Source organism: Humulus lupulus, chromosome 2, assembly GCF_963169125.1.
Source record: "Humulus lupulus chromosome 2, drHumLupu1.1, whole genome shotgun sequence".
In the NCBI taxonomy this organism is placed as follows: Eukaryota; Viridiplantae; Streptophyta; class Magnoliopsida; order Rosales; family Cannabaceae; genus Humulus; species Humulus lupulus.
In genome coordinates, this window is record NC_084794.1 from 164,380,099 (window position 1) to 164,400,735 (window position 20,637).

Consider the following 20,637-nt stretch of genomic DNA (forward strand, 5'->3'; position numbering starts at 1 on the left):
TCAGTTTGTTATAGTATTCATCGACGACATCTTGGTGTACTCTAGTTCAGAGGCAGAGCATGAGCTTCATCTTCGACAAGTTCTTCAGAGGTTGAGGGAGCATCAGTTGCATGCCAAGTTTAAGAAATGTGAATTATGGTTACCCGAAGTGACATTCCTTGGACATATCGTAGGTGCAGATGGGATTAAGGTGGATCCATCTAAGATAGAGGCGGTTAGGGATTGGCCGAGGCTAAGGAATGCCTCGGAGGTGCGGAGTTTTCTTGGGTTGGCAGGTTACTACAGACGGTTTGTAGAGGGCTTCTCGAAGATAGCAGCACTGATGACAGAATTGACAAGAAAGAATATGAAGTTTATCTGGTCAGACAAGTGTGAAGACAGTTTCCATGAGTTGAAGCGACGACTTATTACAGTGCCAGTGTTGAGTCTTCCTTCGGGGGAAGGGAAGTTTGTTGTTTACTGTGATGCATCGAGGTTGGGCTTAGGCTGTGTGTTGATGCAGAATGTGAAGGTTATAGCTTATGCATCACGACAGCTGAAGGAGTATGAGCAGCGGTATCCTACCCATGATTTGGAGCTGGCAGCAGTGGTTTTTGCACTGAAGATTTGGCGACACTATCTGTATGAGGAGAAGTGCGAGGTGTACACTGACCATAAGAGCCTGAAGTATTTCTTTACACAGAAGGACCTGAACATGAGACAGAGGCGTTGGCTAGAGTTGGTAAAGGATTATGATTGTGATATTCTCTACCATCCAGGGAAAGCCAATGTGGTGGCGGATGCATTGAGCCGTAGAGGTCCAGGTCCGTTGTATAGTTCTGTTCAGATCTCAAGGAAGTTAGCTGATGAGATGGTTAGAGCAGAGATAGAGTTGGTGGTAGGACGGTTGGCTAATATTACTCTGCAATCGACCCTGTTAGAGTGGATTAGAGAAGGACAGTTGTTAGACGCCCAGTTACAGAGGGTTAGAGAGGATGTCTTAGCGGGAGTAGCTAAGGACTACTCAGTTTCTGAGGTTAGTTTACTTCGGTATCAGGGGCGGATTTGTGTTCCAGCTGATGAGGGGATCGGACGAGAGATACTGGACGAGTCTCATACGACACCGTACTCACTTCATCCGGGTACCACGAAGATGTATCAGGATCTGCGAACTTTGTATTGGTTGCCCAGGATGAAGAAGGATGTGGTAGAGTACGTTTCTAGATGCTTAACCTGTCAGTAGGTGAAAGCTGAGCATCAGCGACCAGCAGGGTTGCTTCAGCCTTTGGGTATTCCTGAATGGAAATGGGAGGACATTACTATGGATTTTGTGGGAGGATTACCCAGGACAGTAGGACTTCATGACTTGGTGTGGGTGATAGTGGATAGATACACCAAGTCAGCCCATTTTCTTCCAGTGAAGTCGACACATACTGTGGATCAGTACGCTGAGTTGTATGTGAGGGAGATCGTACGTCTCCATGGAGTTCCTAAGTCTATAGTGTCAGACCGGGATCCTATCTTCACTTCCAAGTTTTGGGGTGGTTTACAGAAGGCTTTGGGGACTCAGTTGAAGTTCAGTATAGCCTTTCATCCTCAGACTGATGGACAGTCTGAGAGGACGATCCAGGTATTGGAGGATATGCTCAGAGCATGTGTGATTGATTTCGAGGGTTCATGGAGTAAGTATCTTGCATTGATTGAATTTTCGTATAACAATAGTTATCAGTCAATAATTGGAGTGGCTCCCTATGAGATGTTATATGGGAGGAAGTGTAGATCACCCATTCATTGGGATGAGAAGGGTGAGAGGAGATATTTGGGGCTAGATATGGTTCAGAAGACAAGTGAGGCCATAGAGAAGATCCGGGCTAGAATGCTTGCTTCTCAGAGCAGACAGAAAAGCTACGCTGATCCTAAGTGTAGGGATATGGAGTTCTAGGTTGGGGACCACGTCTTTCTCCGAGTTTCACCATTGCAAGGAGTGAGGAGGTTTGGAGAGAAGGGTAAGTTAAGCCCTAGATTCATTGGACCATTCGAGATCCTAGAAAGGGTTGGCCAGGTGGCTTACAGGTTAGCTTTGCCGCCATCGTTGTCTGGAGTTCATGACGTATTCCATGTTTCTATGCTTCGGAAGTACGTCTCAGATGTCACTCATGTGTTGAGGCATGAAGATTTGGAGTTACAACGGATTTGGCTTATGAGGAGCAACCAGTTCAGATCTTGGATCGAAAAGATAAAGTATTGCGGAATAAGACGATTCCTCTAGTTAAAGTGCTGTGGAGGAACAGTAAGGTCGAGGAGGCGACCTGGGAGCTTGAGACAGTGATGCGGGATCAGTATCCCGAGTTGTTCAGGTAAATTTCGAGGACGAAATTCTCATTAGGAGGGGATAGTTGTAACGACCCAAATTCGCTAATAAGGCTTAAGGGCCTTGATTAGCGTGCTTGGAGGGCATAATGGGAATTATGTGTGACTTTACTAACTAAGATGCATGATTATGATTTAAAGCATGTTATATGATTATTTGAATATTTGGGATGCATGAATATGTGTATTAGTATGCATGTAGGCCTTGATTAGGTTAGAATGGCATAATCGTAATTTTGGCCATTATGGGCATAACTGTATTGATATATGTGATAATTGTCGAGACCACATTATTATGTGGATATATTTGTGATCTGTGACTCGAGACGATCCTAGTGAGCAAAGTAGCGAAAAGTCATGGCGGGGATTTATACCCGACTCGGGGTGAGCTTAGGGGTATAAATGGAATTTAGTGAATATACTGGAGTCTGTCTTGACATTGAGGAATATTATTGGTGATTAATTAGGTATCGGGAGTTAAGCGGCAAATATTAGAGACACTCGAGGAGTTAGCGGGAATTGGGTAAAATGACTAGAGTGCCCTTAAGTGGACTAAAGGATTAGAAATAAAGGGGAGGGCATTAGGGTCATTTGGCTCTCTAAATATGGGAATTACTGAGACTTTATGTTAGTGGAAATTGTAGAGAAGTGTAGAAGTCTTAAAAAGAAGGAAAAGGAAGGAAAAGAAAGAGAGAAAAACAGAGAGAGTTTTCTAAGGTTAGTTTAAGCTTCCTTCATCAGTTTCTTGAGGGTTTCTGGAGAAAAGCTCAGAGGAGAGGTGGGATAGACTAATCATCAAGGATTCTAAGCTAAGCATGAGGAATTGGAAGAGGTTTAGCAAGGATTCATCAACACTTGAGGTAAAATTCTGTAAGTTTCTTCAGCTCTGGTTTTGGTTCCTAGGTAAGTTATCTAAGCTGTGTTGATGGGAATTCTAGGGAAGTTGGAGCCAAGGGTTGAGGAGAAGCAAGTCAAGGAATTCTAGAGGCACCTTGAGGTCGAAATTCCACCAAAGGTATAAATTCTTAACTCTAACTTTGTTGTTCAGTTGGTTTTTGCTGAGTATTAGTGTTTAGGAGTGGCTATGGTGAATTTTGAGGTTGGGGATGCATGTGCTTGAGTTCTAGGTTTTTGGGGTTCTTGGGATGAGTGGAGTATGGTCATAAGGTTGATTTTGAAGTTGGGAAAGATTTGGAAGAGTTTTGGTTGAGGTTGGTTCGAGGAAATCGTAGGAGGGAAAAACTGTTGTTAGCCTGCCTGTGACTAGCGCTACAGCGCTAGCCTTTGGGCGCTGTAGCGCTAGGCCAAGCTTCCTGGGGGATTTTGCTTCTGTTTGTAGCGCTGTAGTGCCCTCCCAAGAGCGCTGTAGCGCTACCCTGTCTTCAGAAAGGTATTTTAGGGTTATTTGCAAGGGTTTTTGACCAAGGGTTTGGGGTTTGTTTCCACCACCTTGTTTGGTGGAACTAGGACTTCCCGCGGGCTCGGGATTGGCCCTGAGGCTAGGTTTTGGAGTTGAGGATTGATGATGACTTTAACCTATGGTTGTGTTTAGGTGAGCGCTAGGGCTCGAGAGGGATCGTGCTCAAGGAGTCGAGTGATCAAAGCTACCGTATTGAAAGGTAAGAAAACTGCACCCGGTTATATGTTTGTGATGGGACTAAGTGCTCCCGATATTTGTATTATGTCAATGATGGTATTATGCCATGGGACATGTGATAGCGGTCTAAGGGTGCCGTACACAATATTTGCGCACAGGGCGCGGCTTGGCCACTGGTAGCCGAGGACAGCTTAATATTCACTGAGCTCGGTTTAAGCGGGCCGGAGTCAGTGGGATAACGGAGGGAACGGCCTGAGGGCGCTAGCCCTAGTTATCATTTGTGAACTGATATATGATATGAGTTGATATGGCTTGTTATGGAGTGGATCAGGACATGGATTACCTAACTATCTGTTTTGCCTTAATATGGCTTGTTATTGTATCTAAACCTTATGACTTTTGTAAACGGTCCTTAATCTTAATATTTTTGGGATCCCGTGTAAACATATAATGTTACTTAATGAAAATGTGACTTTTGAGACCAAAACATTTTAACCTTAGTTCCTCTATAGTTTCGATAACACGCTAGTTTAGCACTTTATAAACACACAGTGTAGCGGTCTTGGCTATCCAGGGCGTTACAATTACTGAAGCAGTCGAAGAAGTTTGACCTTGGATCAGACAGAGCGTCATATGGTGAGAATTGTTGGCATCACCTGTTAGGGATGAAGAGTTTAAATACCCAGTTACCAGACAGGATAATGTCTCCAAGAATTGATCTACGATCTGGTTATTACCAGTTGGGGATCAAGGGAAGAGACATTTCAGGAATTACTACCTGTACCGAGTAGGGTGTGATGAATTGGTAACAAAGGTTCCTAATTGATTCAAGTTTCGGCAATACAGGTAAGTTTTGCAAGCAAAAAAATATAAGAACTGTATGGACAAGTCTCCTTCAGGTTTGTGGGCGGTATGTTGGATTACTCTCCAGTCAGAAGTGGAAAGCAGATGACTATTACGTTGATGAGGTCAATACTAAGGAAGTAGGGTAACAGGTAAAGCTCCATGAAGTGTCAGTTTGGTCTCGCCAGTGGTATTCAGAATAATGCTATAAGAAGAAGAGGGGTTAGGTATGAAGAAATTCGATCTGAAGCCACAGAGAAGCTGCTGAAGAACGTCCGAAGGATTGGGAGCACAACAAGACTGGCAACGCATCATCTACTACATAAGTATCCTCGCAGGCAGCTACACCAGAGATTAGTGGGACAATAAAACTTGAAGTTAGAATGAATGGATAGTGTCAGATCAGAAGTTCAGAAGACAGAGTGAGAATTGATTAGCGCTTGGTAATGTAGGAATATGCGTGTTATGGTTGAATATAGAAGGGTAGCACAAAGGACCTAATTTTGATAAAGATATGAAACTGTAAAGGATGCATCACAAGTTGGGGCACGCCCAGGCACAGATTGACGACAGGATGGATCGAGCCTCACGGGAGGTAAAAGAATAAGAACATGGTCGATATACATGGAGCGATAAGTATGTAGTGTATGCATAGCGTAGATATTTGAGCGGTTGGTCATTTGTAAGAAGAATAACCTTGAGGCTAAGATTTAGTGGGATGTAATGGATGGATGGTTGGTGTTAGAAATTCTCGACTTTATGAGGAGAAAAGGCAATTGGAGGCAGATCTCTTACTTGGGTGGTGTGCGTCGATTTAAAGGGATGCCACCGATTATAATGGAGTGGACAAGGTAACGATTGAGATTGGTATAGCCTTAGTGTGTGGTGATGAACATGTACGTATTCCTTTGGACAATGGAATCCAAAGTGATAGCTTTGGTGGAAACAGGGAAGAGCCTAGTCAAGGCATTACGAGTTAAGGTACCAAGAATCGGATGAGTGGTCTGATGGGAATTTGGCATGGAGATGAGAAATCTAAATGGATATCAATCCACCTCCTAGGGTATGTTGTACCGGGAGGTATAAGCAGGTGATAGAATTTAATATGCTTGAATATTGAAAGGTAAAGTGGTATGATGGTGGATTATAGGTATGGACCACATTAGACTATAAGTAAGGTAATTGGACAGGAATGGTTATAACTCCACTGAATGAGTTAGTGAAATTTGATTCGTATGAACTAGTAATGGAACAAGGCATTGATAATGCTAAGTCGAGACCTTATAATTTTTCTAAGTTTTGGAAAGGAATTAGAGAACGAAGATAACAGAGTGGGAACCTGGAATTACTAACTAATTGCAGATGGAATAGCGATCCGAAGGCTTAACATTTATTTTAAGGGATTAAGCGTGAAGTGTGCGAATATTTGAGACATTAAGGAAGGTGTAATCCTTCGATGGAATAATCATGGTAATGATTGCTGGAATACAGCTAAGGTGACATGGCATAGGACATGGTAAGATAAAAGCAAGGAGTGCTATGCGAAGTAAAGAAGTGAGAGATAGTGGATACTGCGGTTCAGTATTGACTCAGAGGAAAACCAAAGAGGTTGTTGGAATTCTTAAGGCAGCAATGTCTACCTATCTGAAAGTATATAAGAACCTGTAAATTGTTAACTTTCGAATACGAAGTTCTAGGATGAGAGATTTGTGTCTCTCCAAGTTATGCAACAAGGAAGAGTGTGATATTCTGGGAAAGAAAGGGGAGTTCTGACTCCCGATTCGACAGGAATTCTAAGGTCGTACCAAGGGTTAGGCTGAGGGTCTATAAGCTGATCTCACCCTGGTAAGGGTGATGACTCATAAGTATTTCTAGCATCGAGAATAAGTTAATAAAGCGATCATTGTGAACTAAACATACTCTGGAGTTTCAGAAGGGTTGTGGTACAAGTGGAGGTTAATGAAAGTATAGTTATCAAGCAAGATCTTGTGGAACAAGATTGTTGCTCATGTTTGAGAGTTATCAAAGATTAAGAGTAAAGGCGGTGGACCATGTGAATTATAGACAGAAATATAAGGTTTATTGTCTGATGTGTTCAAGTAAATTTCGAGGATGAAATTATTATAAGGAGGGGATAGTTGTAACGACCCAAAATTACTAATAAGGCTTAAGAGCCTTGATTAGTGTGTCGGGAGGGAATAATTGGAGGTTAAGAGAATTAATGGTAAGAAAGCATGTTTATGGGTATTGGATAAGCATGTGGGCCCTGTTTGGCTGGTAAGGGCATAATTGTAATTTTGGCCGGTTAGGGCATAAACGTGATTATTTGTGATAAATTGTTGAGACCCCATTATTATGTGGATATATGTGTTTGCAGCTTTCGGCACGAGGTGATCCTAGGGAGCAAGTAGCGGGAAAGTCACAACGGGGCCCGATACTTGACTTGGGGCAAGTCAAGGGGGTATCTCGGGTATTAGGTGGTTATTTGGATTATTGGGTTATGAAAATAAATAATTGGAGAAATATTTGAGGTTAGGAAGCCTAGGTGGGAATACCGGGGAATTTTACCATTTTGCCCTCGGGGACATTTTTGGTACCCCGAGCCTTTGAGATAACCTTAGAAACTTAAGTTAAATAAAACAAAACCAAGAATTTTTCAGAATGTTTGAGAATCGACCCAAGGCTCTCCCTTCTCTCTCTCTCCTTTCTCTAAGTTATTCAAAGGGGAATTTTGAAGAACAAAGCTAGGATTTGGAGCTCTAAAGCTTGGGGATTATTTTGCATCACTTTGTGGATTCAAGTAGAGGCTAAGGTAAGCATTAAACTGTGATTTTAGCAAGTTAATTAAGTGGTTATTGGCTGGTTTCCTTAGTTCTTTAAAGGTATTGAAGTTGAAGATTGGATCTTGAGTTAATTGAGTTTTAAAGCTAGAGTTTGTTAGGCTTTGTTGTTGGAGTCTTAGTAGAACATTTGGAGTGATTAAACTAAGTTGTTAGGTTGATTTAAGGGGTAATTGGTTTGGTTTTGGTTGAGAAAATGGAGGTTTTTCTGGGTTCGAAGGGGGCGGGCTGTGTCATAGTTCTTGGTGAGCCACGACTCTCTAGAACAGATGGTGCTGGAGAAGGGGGCAGGCTGCGACATGGGGTGTGTAGGGTCGCGGCCCATGTCTATTTCTAGGCGGGGTTGAGTCTCTATTTGGGGCCATGCTGCGGTATGGGGAGGCTTGAGCCGCGACCCTTAAGGGTATTTTTGGCCTTTTTGAGTTTTTAAGCATGGAAACCTAACCAAGGGTGCTCGTGATCGATCCCACTACCATGTTTGGTGGAATTCGATGTCCCGGAGGCTAGAACCCTATCCGGAAACCTTTAATAATTTATTATTAATTGAATCCTTTATTATGGTTTTGACTAGGTGTACGCTTGGGCTCGGGGCAGGATCGTGCTCGGGGGTCGTCTTTCCTAATTAAGGCACTTGGCATTAAAGGTAAGAAAACTGCACCTGTATATATGGATAGGATGAGACTAAGAGTTCCCTATATTTGTATGCATTGTTATATGATTGAGATAAACTGTGTGAACATGTTGGGACTAAGAGTTCCCTATAATCGTATGAACGTCATGAGGTGGTATTATTCCACGGGGACGTGTGATAAACGGCCTAAGGGTGCCGAAATCAACACATGTGCACAGGGCGCGGCTCAGTCACTGGTAGCTGAGGACAGCTTATTAATCACTGAGCTCGGTTAAGCTGGCCGGGGTCAATGGGTATAACACTGGGCTTGGCCTAAGCGGGCCAAAGACAGTGGGTTAAATAGGAGTGCGGCCTACGGGCGTTAACCCTAGTTGTTGCTTGACATGTATACTTTTGTTAATTGTTGTGTATGATTTGCTTAATATCTGGACCTAGATCATTGGTTATTGATTGATGTCCTGGACAGTATGAATGTTATGGTTTGCTGGGTAATTTATTAATGTCTTGTAAATCATTTGGTTATGCTATGAGAATTACTTAGTTGTTAATACTGATTATGCTATGATATTATGTTTTCTTGCTGGGCCTTGGCTCACGGGTGCTACGTGGTGCGGGTAAAGGCAAGGGTAAGACATTTCAACCATGGGGTGGAGAGCTCTGGGGGTGAGGTGTACATTGTCAGTTGCTCGTCCGCCACAGTCGAGGGTTTGTACAGGGACAGAAACCTAAAACATGTATTTTGCCATTAGAGTGGCTTGATTATTTATAGATTTGGAAATTCTGTAATTACTTTATTTAAACCTTGATTTGGGATCCCATGTACCAAACATGTATCTTAATGGAAATTATTCGTTTATATCCAAAATCTTTTAAACCTAACCTATTTGTGTCGTTAAATTCACATTTTTATTTAAATGACTTGATTAGCAAGTCTTGCAATATTTCAAACACAGTGAAACGGTCTTGGTTATGCAGGGCGTTACAGCATGAGACAAACTGGAGTTTCAGTCTGGGTTCTCTGGACTACGAGGAAGATTTGGGGGACAAGATCGGTCAGAGTTGTGGCGGCGCAGTTCTGAACTAACGGCGCGCATTCCCGAGGCAGCCTTCTCTGCAGGTTTAAGTGTGGGGACAACCCCCACGCTTCATGGGACGATGTCAGTATCTTGGGCACTCTACCTTACCAATCTTGGACAACCGACCCGGGTTCGTTTACCCACGCCCCCCTTTGTTCACCAAGGTCCCGGACCATCTACCAGGATCCCAGACCGTTTACTAGGGTCCAGGACTATCCACAGTGATCCTAGCTCCCATCTTGGTTTCCCGAGCCGCGTCCTTCTCTGCCGCGCCTCGGGGGGTTGGGAGAGCGGTCTCGGGACCATACCTCCTGCCCCTGGCAGAGGTCCTAGTCCGAACTCCTGGACGCTCTTTGGGCCTTGCCCAGACATGGGCTGCCAACATTCGTTCTCTAGCCAAATGGGCCTGATCTGGGCCTTAACTCCAAACCGGGCGGCCCATGGGCTTAGAGGGTGGACCCGGACACCCGGGAAGAAACGGGGATAACAATATCAAAGTTAAAATCCTTTACACCATGAGCAGTTTCTGCTCTGATGTAATTGTCAATAAAAAGGAAAAGCTGCCCGTGCATCAATAAAATAAATTGTCTTGACATCACGAACCGTAGTTCATGTGTCCTAAGTTACAAATTAAAATAAAAAAAAATTAAGAAGCAGCAGAAGGATCCTGCTAAGGCTCTTGTGGCTACTGGTCGACTATGGCCCTAGCATCTTCATTTACCCCCTCAATTCCTGTTGCCAAAGATATCTCAGGGGATCCCTGAGCCTTCTCCTCCTTTTCCAGGAAAGCAATACACTTCTCCAGCTCAGCCTACCTTATAGGGTCTGGTAGAAAGGTAAAGTCTGCCTTGGGGTTGCTTTTCCAGAACATATAGATGTACTGGAACGCCACTCCCTCATACTTCTCTTGGTTGCGGGTGTTGGTCTCCTCGAGGTTGGTAGTTTCTTTACGACTGATCTCCAACTTCGTTTGAATTTTGTTATCTTCTTGATAGTTTATCAACGAGGCCTCCTTATACCTTTCCTTGGAGGCAGTGATTCTGGCAACTGACTCTTCCTTCTTCTTCAGTTCCTCCTCAAGCTTGGCGATCTTAATATCAGCTGCTCGCAACTCCTCAGCATGCTTGGCCTCGACCACCTTATGATGCTCGGTGAGCCTTTCCTCGGCCGCCTTGATCTCTTCAGCATGCTTGGCGACCATCTCCTCTGAGTGGTGCCAACCGGTACTCATGGTTAGAATCCCCTGTGACAAGAGAAAAAAAGTTGTTAGTATTAATAAAAAAGATAAGCAATCAATCCACAGTGAAAATGGAGACTTACATTGAGTAGTTCGTTTAGCGCGCGACTAAAGATCTGGTAGACCGACATGGTGGGAGCGCTGCTGAAGGATTCCAAACTACACCAGTGTCTGGACAGTTTCTTCAGCCTGCCACTGGCCGAAGTGCAGGTAGAATTCAGCATAGCCTCAACCAACGTTTTATCTGGCTGAGTAGGAGGACTTGGGTCGACGAGAGCTAGAAGATTCTGGTTGGCGGGAGCTGGAGGATTCTATTCGACAGGACCTAGAGGAGGAGTCATCTCTTTTGAGGGAGTTGGTTCAAGAGGGTCCTCCGTTCGAGCCCTTTTTACAGAAGGGTCACTACAGCCTTCTCCAGGCTAACACCAGTTCAATTTTTTCCTGTTCGCAAGAGTTGTGGTAGTGGGATTGGTGTACAAATCGAACGCCTTCTCAGTAGGCATGTGTATAGAAAAGAAGCATACGATTAGTCAAGGCAAGTTGTCAAGAAAAAAAGACAAGGAAATGGAGAGAAAAGAAATTATAAGTATAATACCGGAGCTACAACTACTATTCGTTACATTATCTGTTGTAATACTACTACACTCACTCTCTGCCTTGAAGAAGTCTGCATTTAAACTAGTCGTGTATTTAAACTAGTTAAATAAATGACAGGGAATGAGCAAACTGTCTTAGAGTGAGAAGTCAGTATCGTTCTTATCCAAGCACTCAAGTATGGGATCAAGGTTTGCAGGAAGTTTCTACTTGCCTTTCCCATGTTGGGCAGGGGCAGTAGCTGCTCACAGAGTGCTGGAAGGTTCTCTGATGGTCACTCCAGTAGCCCTCCTCCTCAGGGGTTGTGACACATCCTGGTGCTGCTCGGGAACTTCTCCCCCAGTAGCACTTCCTGCGGTTGATTCCCTCATATCCTGGTGAGGTGCATAAGGCCGACCAGACTTAGGTTATTTTCCATGACCAGCTCTTTCACACTCTTTTCAATGTTTGTCATGCTGGCCAGGGCTCCTACTCGTATCTCCATTTCTGGAGTGGGGTCTGGTCGATTCCATGGACCTGAACGACACCGAAGTTCTAAAGAATGTATAGAAAAGCTAAAAGAAATCGAACGATCAATAAGTAAATGATTTACCTCCTGCAGTGAAGGCCAGGTTATTGGCGACCAGGTCTGCTGTTAGGAAGTACACTTGGAAGTACTTTCCCACATTGGACTTGTGAGTAGTGTCACTCAGGAAGGTTCGAGCAGATTCCTGGTGATAGAAATGGAAGAACCCCGTGTTGTTGTGGTCGGGGTTTGATTTGAGATCAAACAAATAATTGATCTCATGTGGCGTAGGAACGAGCCACTTCTTATGGCTGTAGAGGATATAAAGGGCAGAAAGTACCCTATATCCATTGGAAGTGATTTGAAAATGAGCGACCTCAAAATAATTGGCCACCCCCTGGAAGAATGGATGCAGAGGCAAGGTTCCCCCTGCCTCGATGTGATACCTCGACTAGGCGCTGAAGGTGCCCCTAGGCAGGTTTGCCTACTGGTTGATTGAAGGCTTGATGAGGGTTGTCCAAGGAAGGCTATACCTCTTGAGATAATTCCCTACCATCCTAGCTGTAATAATGCTAGGAGGCGCTATGTACCATTCGACTTCTGGTCGAAGGACTTCGCGAGGTCGAGCATTGGTTTGAATTTTTGGCGGGGAAGTGTTTACAAGTTGGGGGTTGGTCGGAGGAGTTTTATCTCGAGGAGCAGACTGATTAGTAGGAGGCTTGGTTGTTTTCTTTTTTCTTTGTGAAATGGATTTTACGCGACCCATATTGGTTGGGCTGGTCGAAGGTCTATTTGTGGGGTTGTGTTGAGAAAAGGGAATTTCCAAGAATGCTAGTGACGACTGTTCTTGATCTTCGAACAATAATGCGAGCAAGTCGTCGTCGATCGACCTCTCACCTCCCCATGGTCGTGCATGAAAATATGCTAACAGAGAAGGGGAGATGATAATCTATAACCAATAGAAAAAGGAAGTGGAAATGTTGGGATAACGTTGCTCGTGTATAAAAGTTAAGCTTTTATACGACCAGTAGCATTCTAACGTAAACACTAAATAGTATGCGAACAATTTGGAAAACGAATTAAAAAGCAGAAGTGAAAAGTTTTTCAGGAAAAACTTTTCGACTCTGAGAAAGAGTAGGGTAAACCCAGTTTTTTCCGAATGCCTAAAAATCGAATTTTTACTTCGATTTTGCGCCCTAAATCAGTAATCCCAACTCCCAAGCCAATTCCTAAACCTCATTTAGTGTTTTTTCCATATCCTATCATGATAATACTTACATGCCCGATTACTCCAAAATCATTTTTTCAAGAACAGTCAGAAACTCATATACCACCAAATTAGAAAACTCAAGGGATAGCTATTGCACGGCATCTCAGAGACAAATAAGTTCAAGAAGCTTACTTGGATAAAAATTGATACAAATTTACGAATGTTGATTCTAGTGGCTAGACAGATACTCCACGGATCACCGAAGTCGTCTGATTTTCTGGGTTCTTCGTACTTAGTTCTTTAGTGTTCTTGAGGAAAGTAGGGAGAGTAAAAAGTAAAAAGTGAAATTGGGGGGTTATTTATATTGGTCGAGGCACAGTTAATAAGGTAATAATGGGGGATGATTTTTCGAGGCATGGAAAAGTATGATAGCAGTCAAATTTCTTTTTGGGAAACTACAATGACATGATTGGTTACCTTTCTCTAAAAGGCATTGATGGATCTAACAGGTCTGATAGGTCACACAGAAGGTCGATCGTTTAAGTTTACTTTATGTTGGTCCCAGTAAAATAAACTTGGGGGGGGGGGAAATGTTTACCCAAAAAGGACTACCTGATGACGTGGCAGGATTGATCTACACGTGGGATGCACGTGGCAGTTTTAAGTGAGCATATCCTACTCGGCCATCCACATGGAGATCATTGGCTTATCAAGTATCATAATTATGGGCGACCAACGTGGTCGCATATACTCAGTTATTTTCTTCTGATATGTAATCTTGTAAGTACGTATTAATTGTAATTTTCATTATTATTTAGATACGCCTGTATTAAGTGTGATTAAGGCCCATCGGCCCATTTAGACCTCCTGGAGCCTATAAATAAGAATCAAAGTGCTCAAGAGAGGGGACTTTTTGATTTTAGAACATTTGGCTTGAGAACGCTTGAGCTGAGAGATTCTAAGAGAGAAAAAGAGTGTTGTTATCCATCACAATTGTATTTATCTGAGATTTAGTGAAACTCGTGAACCCTAGTTCATTGATCACTGTTCTTGGAATACTACATCAATAAGAACACTAAGTGGATGTAGGTTATTACAATTCTATTGGGGCCGAACCACTATAAATTATTTGTGTCGTTTATCTTTTCATCTGGATTTCTTCTCATTTACATCTTATTTTATATTGTTTATCTAACTCCGTGTCATTAACCAATTCGAGGGTCAACACACCAGATTGTGGTGATATATTTGTGAGGTGTGTTCCGAGACGGTCATAGGCAGCGGAATAGTGAAACACTTACAACGGGTCGAGTACCTGGCTCGGGGGGAGCCTAGGGGTATTTTAGGGACATAGTATGGGTTCAGGGTTACCGGATAACAGGTAGTGAGTTAGTGATTGTTTAAGTATGTCGGGGTTTAATGGGGAATTATAGGAACACTCGAGGACTTAGAGGGATGTGTCAAATGACGAGATTGCCCTTGGTGGCATTAAAGGATTAGGGATAGACTTAAGGGAATTTTAGATATTTTGAAAGTAGGGGGATAGACTTGGATGGCCTTAGTGTAACGTCCTGCGTTTCAAGTACCTTTAAACAACTCGGGTTAGAATTTTTTTCCCCAAGTTAAGAATATTATTTTCAATAATATTATATTTGTTTGGAATTTATTTCCATGAGTTATTGCTAATCAAATTATGAATTTTGTGATTTAAAAGTCAAGATTAGACTTTCGGTCTTGGACCGACACAAAAACCCTAATCGGGTAAAAATCTCGGAAAATAAAATGAAAAACTATGGCAAATATATTTTGGGCATAAAATACATTCATAAAAATTAATTTTTGGTGAAAAAATTATAACCTAAGAGAAAATGGAAATTTTAGGGCACTTTTGTGTTAAATGTTTCATTTTACCGAATTGGAGAATTTTATTCCATGAATAGACCTTAGGTTAAATTCTACTGTGTGATTAATTAATTTAAATGTAAGAGACATTTAATTTTATTATTATGTGTTAAGTTTTGGTTTTAAAACTTAATAAGAGTGAAAAATATTATAGAAAGTCAATTTGGATTTTTCTTCTTAGTAAATATTTATTAACCTTTATATATTTATATAAAAAAAACATTTACATATATAGAGAAAGTGGTGGCCGGCCATGTAAGGATATTAAGTGTGTGGGCCAAATTAATTATGTTTTGATCATATTTAAATTAGGGATAATGACATAAAGTGATAAAGGTAAAACACTCAAGTGTTTAGATATTATTTAGTTGATATGCTCATTCTAAACCTCTCCAAAACCGAACCCCTCTCTCTCTCACAATCACTCTCATCTTTTTTTTTTTTTTTTTAAAACTCTCTCAAGTTTTCTCTCCATTTTCAACCTCAAGAACACTAAGAAGGCTTGGAAGCTAAGCTTTGGTCTAGGAAGGGTTTCCCTAAGGTAAAGTTTCAAAAAACTAGACTTTTGTAAAATATTAACCATAGATTTTTCAATTGCTAATTATATATGTTGTTGGGGGAGTTCGTTAAGATTTTTAAAGGGTTTTGAAGGAGCCAAAGCTAGTAGAAAGATCCAAACGTTAAGCAAGAACAACAAGAGGTAAAAAGTTTACTTTTTATGGTTGTTATTGTATGGTTTTTATTTTTTAAGCATTATTTTGCATATTTAATGCTTAAAGTTTCTTATTGGTGATGTAATAAGGCTATGGTAGTTGCTTTATAATTTTTATGATGCTTGTATGTTGATTTTTTAAAATAGGAACCAAAATCCCTAAGGGTTTTGTTGAAAACCCTAAAACAAAAATACAAGTTTTGAGTTGTGACTTCCAAGGGGTCAAGCATCCACTGTATATTGATTTTATAAAATTTAATTGTGCTGTGATGTTTTTTAGATGGAGTACATAAAATTTAGCTTTTTAAACACTCAAAAATGTTTAGAAATAAGTGAGTTATGCTATTTTAAAGTTTTGGCAAAAAACTGTTTTTTCGTATTCTTAATTTCGGAACAAAGTTTAGACAGCCACTGTATAGGTCAAATAAACCCAGTTTTTTCTAAAAATTTGTGGACACATTCTTGGAATAACTTAGTATTCTACTGTAAAATTTGGTAACAAAATATTGAACGGTTTGAAAGTTATTAAGTGCCAAAGTTTGGAAAAAAAAGGACTTGAAAATAAGGTCATTTTTACCTCATTGTTGGAAAGTATTTTCACCAATAAAAAATGCTCCTTTTGACTTAATATTTTACAAAGGCCTAAATGGTATACCAATAATGGAATTGAGAAATTTTGGTAACAATTGAGTAAGTAAATTTCAAGTTATGTCATAACAAAGTATGTAGTTAAAAATGTGTAAAAATGAGATTTTGGAACTTAAAGTAAAAAGTAAAATTTTGCTTATTGAAAGATAAAAACTTGGTAAGTCTTGAAAAAATATTTTGACCTAAAATACCACATTGAGATTAGTGAGAATTATTTTTATTAAAGAAAGTTTGCTCATATCTACACTGTCGTAGAAAGTTTGCTTAGAGATGTTAGTCTAGTTGGTGCTGATTCATAAAATATGACTGGTAGATATCTGTCATATTCTAGATGGTTGATCCCCGTCACACTGCTTGATTTTATTATGTCCGGTTCATTACCGCGACGAGTGGCCAAGAGGTGAGGATTGCTGGTTTAAACCTACGGGCGCCAAAATGAATGGGACCTAGGGGCACTCATGCTTACTTAATCAGTGAACGGTTAGAACCCGAGCAAGTGCTCTCATAAGTTATTCTCGGATAGTAGCCGTGAATATTGGCCTTTCAGTGAGAGTGCCTAGAGATACAAGGGGTTGCCAAGTTTGAGTGCGGCTGAACACCCTAGGGGCAACTGCTCACCAGCACCACTGATTAACATAGAAGTCTGTGTAAACCCGTGTAACTTTGATTACACTCTTGGATAAGTAGTGATGCTCTAGGTAACTTGATGGTTACCCTTGTGAGGGATTTACTCTTGGATAAGAATCGCGTTACCCTTGATGGGAATATTTATTGGCTAGATCTTAGTGTTGAGACTTGATTCTCTTTTATAGATTAGCATTTATGCTGGAGGATGTGTTATGCCCGAATTGTTGGAAATTGTCGAGCGTTGGTCTCGAATTATATTGTTATATATTATATCTGCTTGCTCTGGGATTTTTCTGAGTGCAGGGATTTATAGGTTTATATGAAATAGTTGTGATATATTATATTTGCTTGCTCTGGGATTTTTCTGAGTGCAGGGATTCATCTGTTTATAGAAAATAGTTTGCCATTGGTTATCAGGCATGACCATAAGTTTTCCAGGATGCTTTTACATTCTTGAAATTGATTGCGTAGGGTCCGGATGAATCTGGAAACCTAATTTTTGTGAGTTATTGTTATCTGTGGATAGTAACTTGGTCAGTGACCACCTGTCTTCTCTGCATGCTTTTGTTTTTAAAGTTGAACTTACTAAGAGTTTTTGCTTACCTAGTTGTTTCCTGTTGTAGGTAAGAGCAAGGGCAGGGCAGAGCAGTGAGCGCTGGAGTCTACCTTGCAAATGTACATGTGGACCGAACTTTTTGGAAAGCCGTTTTGTTTTGGAAATGTTGTGTTATTTTCATAAACTAGGCTCATTTTACTATATACGATTGTATTAAATGTTAAGTATGGCCATACGACTTTCTAAAATGTTTTTATTTATACAGGTTTTTGAGACATTTTGTTAAATGAAAACATTTATATTTCCGCATTATCAAGTCTTGAAAATCCATGTTGTTACACTTAGACACTAGAACCAACCAGAATTAGAAAGAACCCACACTCTCTCTCAGGTCTCTCTCAGCTCTCTCCCTTTATTTGGTGTTCTTGGAGGTATTGATGAATTATTGAGGAGTTTGGCTAAGGAATTGAAGAATTGGAGGCTTGAGGTGCTTGGGAATTAGCTTAGGCCAAAATCATCACAGAGGTAAGGGTCTATATTGAATTGTGTTAAGTTCTTGGCTATAGTTAGAAGTTTTTTTTTAAAGTTTAAGCTTAGTTTGATTTTGGGTTTTAAGGGGTTATAGGCTAAGTATTGGGGTGGTTATGATGCTATGGTATGAAATGTAAGTTGAATCTTGAGTGTAAGAGTTGATTTGGCTGAGAATTGGTAAGTTAGGTTGAGGAAAATGTAGTGGAAAATGCAGGGATTTCTGGGTTTTGGGGCTTGCGTTGCGGCCCTCTTCATCAGGCGCTGCGGCCCGCATGAACTTAGAGGCTTAGGGGCCTCGAATTTTTGCTAAGGGATCGTGGCGCAGGCTGAGGCGCACCGCAGCCCGCGTCCCTTTGATTAGAGCCCAAGGCTCTTTGACATGTGGCACATCGTGTCCCTAATGGACTGGGCCGTGATTCAAATAGGAAATGTTGGCCAATTGAAGGTTTTAAGCTTGAAACTCAAATCTTAACGCTCGGGAAGGATTCTACTACTCGGTTTTGTAGAATTCGAGGTCCCGGAGACTAGTATGCTATTATGAAAGATTTTAATTGATTTAGATTGTGATGGCTATTTATCATTACATTGTGAGTAGGTTTTACTGCTTAGGCTCAGGATTAGGGATTGTGGTCGGGATCGCTTTGGGTTGTCATCTCGGGACACAAGGTAAGAGAAGTATTTGCGCCCATAGAGCTATGTTGTGTGTAGCACTATGTGTATTGTTTATAGCTATTATGTCATACATGTGATTGTGTTGAAAGGCCAGGAGCGGCAAAGGCTGGGAGTGGCAAAGGGCTGGGATCGGTGTTAAGCATGCTGAATGTAGGTCGCCAGGGCAAGATCCTCTAAGGGTGTTGTACACACCCACTCATTTAAGATCGCAAACTTGGTGCCTGATAGCGCACCTCGATCGGCGAAGGCCGTTGCTATACTACAGTACTGTTATGTTGTTGTGCTATTGTGCTATAGTGTATTCCAATAGAAACTTGTAAATTGTTTGTCGTCTTTGAGTGAGTATTTGTTTGTTGAAATAAATTATTGTATGCTGTGCTTTGAAGTTCTCTTGGTGGGCCTCGACTCATGGGTGCTCTGTTGTGCAGGTAAGAGCAAGGAAAATGACGATCAACCATGAGATGGAGGGCATGGAGCGGTGCGTATATGCTTGTCTTACCTGGCCGCCACAGCTGGGGTATTTTGAGGAGCGAATTATAAATGTTTGATTTTATCGCTTAGGTCGACTGTAAAGTAAGTTTTTTAGTTGTAAATATGTTTCTAAATAGTATTTTGGGATCCCTATCTAACACTTTAATGATTTAAATGAATGTCCAACCCTTTTATTCAAAAATGTTATTTAAATGAGTCTTCATTTTAACTAACCACACTTTTTGGTCTAATACCTCGATTAGCGAGCTAATGACACATTTTAAAATCACATGGTAACAAGTCTAGGGTAGAAGGGCGTTACAGTCGCTATTGCCGGTAATGCCTACAGTTAGACGATGTCGCTGTTACTGGGAACACCGAAAGTTATTAGGTGTCGTTGTTGCAACACCGACATATATTAGGTGTCGCCGATTCTGGCAACGTGACAGTTAATAGTTTTTGTTGTTGGATCTCTAGGGCAATAGTTTTTAACTGTCGCAAAGTATCCACACCAGAGGACACAACAGATATGTTGTCAATGTCCCCTGGTTTCAAAATCAACACAACAATTGTAGTAAAAGAATGCACATACAAAGTTAAATTCAATCAACATTGGTAGCATTAATTTTGTATTTGATTAGTTCTATCACTTTCTAATAAAAGATAGTTCCAAAAAAGTTTGTCATAAAATGGATATCTAGCAAAGTTCCAAACAACTAATTTGTTATAAAATGGATATCTAGCAAAGTTCCAAAAAACTAATTTGTTATAAAATGGATATCTAGTAAAGTATGCACATCAAAATGCTATTTCAACTCAACCTATAATTTGTTAGATTGATTCTATATTTGATTAGCTATAACAATTTCTAAGAAAAGAAATACAAAGTTCCCCAAATGACTAAATCTCCTCACATAGGTACTGAGCATGCATGCCATCATTTAGTGAGAAGTGGTAGAATATATTTTTCGCACTCCTCTTTAACTTCATTAAGTTCAGCGTCAGTATACAGTAAATCTGAATTGAACTGCAAATAATTGAAATTATAAGTTATATGTCAAAAATATATATGTAATAAAAATATAACTTTATTAAAGTTAAAAGGTAAATACATTTAATTATTACATTATTCGATAGATATGCTCTAGTTTTTTGCTGTGAAATGAGATCCCTAGCATACTACATGCAGTATAAACCACACTCTATGGTTTTTGGTTGTTGTCGGCACTGTTAACATATAAGAATATAAAAGTTTATTACATATACTTGTTAGTATAATTATAATTTAAATCTTATGTTTTATAAATTTGAATATTACTAACCTTTGGAATATAGTACATTAGGCTTACAGGTCTTTTTCCCTTTTCCGTGTTATATAGCGTGAAAGCACTATACATAATAAAAGTATTTTAAATAGCCAACAAATACTATTAAAAAGTTATTATACATTAAGGAATGAAACTTATATAAACTTACTGCCTAACTATATTTTTAATCTCAATGCGTAACCGAAGGTTAATGGGATCTAAGAACGCCACTAAATGTGAGTGAGATTGAAATAACAATAACATCCAATCTTCACTAGAAAACAAACAATCAAATATTTAGAAGATGACTATATAAAAATTAACATTTA